This window comes from Salvelinus sp. IW2-2015, unplaced genomic scaffold, assembly GCF_002910315.2.
Source record: "Salvelinus sp. IW2-2015 unplaced genomic scaffold, ASM291031v2 Un_scaffold1849, whole genome shotgun sequence".
NCBI lineage: Eukaryota > Metazoa > Chordata > Actinopteri > Salmoniformes > Salmonidae > Salvelinus > Salvelinus sp. IW2-2015.
The window spans coordinates 293,025-293,715 of NW_019943214.1; the positions used below are offsets into that span (position 1 = coordinate 293,025).

A 691-nucleotide genomic window follows, 5' to 3' on the forward strand; every position below is an offset into this window, starting at 1 on the left:
TCTGGTTCAGAGAATAGTTCTGTTATTGAGACTCTGTGGTTGATGGAACAGACAGTGTTCTGTGTCCGGTTCAGAGAGAATAGTTCTGTTATTGAAACTCTGTGTGATGGAACAGGACAGTGGTTCTGTGTCCCGTTCAGAGAGAATAGTTCTGTTATTGAACTCTGTTGGTTATGGAACAGACCAGTGGTTCTGTGTCCCGTTCAGAGAGAATATTTCTGTATTTGAGGGTGGAGAGCTAAATGAGATGAATATGGTTATTTAACCTCAGTGTTTCTGTCTATCTTGTTCAGATCAAGCTGTTTGTTTTATAGTTTTTCTTTGTGCTGGTAACATCGTTGAATAATTGTGTGTCGCAGAAATCTAGCCTAGTGCCATCTTTAGCCAAATCTATCCCTTAGTTTAGACTTTTGTTTTAGCCTAAATGTCTGAATGTGGACAACAAAATGAATCTCTACTACAGTACGTCTGGGAAGACCCTAGTAAACACCGCCACACAGGTTCTGCTCTAACATAGACCAGTCTAGCCTTTCATGTAGAATCCAGAAAACAACCCACTACTGTGTGTTGACCAGAGCCTGTCAGGATAGATGGCAGTATGTTGACCAGAGCCTGTCAGGATAGATGGCAGTATGTTGACCAGAGCCTGTCAGGATACATGGCAGTATGTTGACCAGAGCCTGTCAGGATA

General features: G+C 42.3%; 1 long non-coding RNA gene across 4 annotated transcripts in view; it reads left to right on the forward strand.

The window, feature by feature from the left end:
- Positions 1-691, forward strand: part of LOC139024761 (uncharacterized) — a 2,305-nt gene that overhangs the window by 458 nt on the left and 1,156 nt on the right. For 3 of the 4 annotated variants that reach the window (XR_011476123.1, XR_011476121.1, XR_011476122.1), the window contains exon 2: positions 230-691. This exon is cut by the window's right edge and continues 1,156 nt beyond it. This is a non-coding gene — a long non-coding RNA (uncharacterized lncRNA). Of the gene's footprint in view, positions 1-9; positions 64-229 lie in introns of those variants that run through there. The other variant, XR_011476124.1, reaches the window with a different exon arrangement.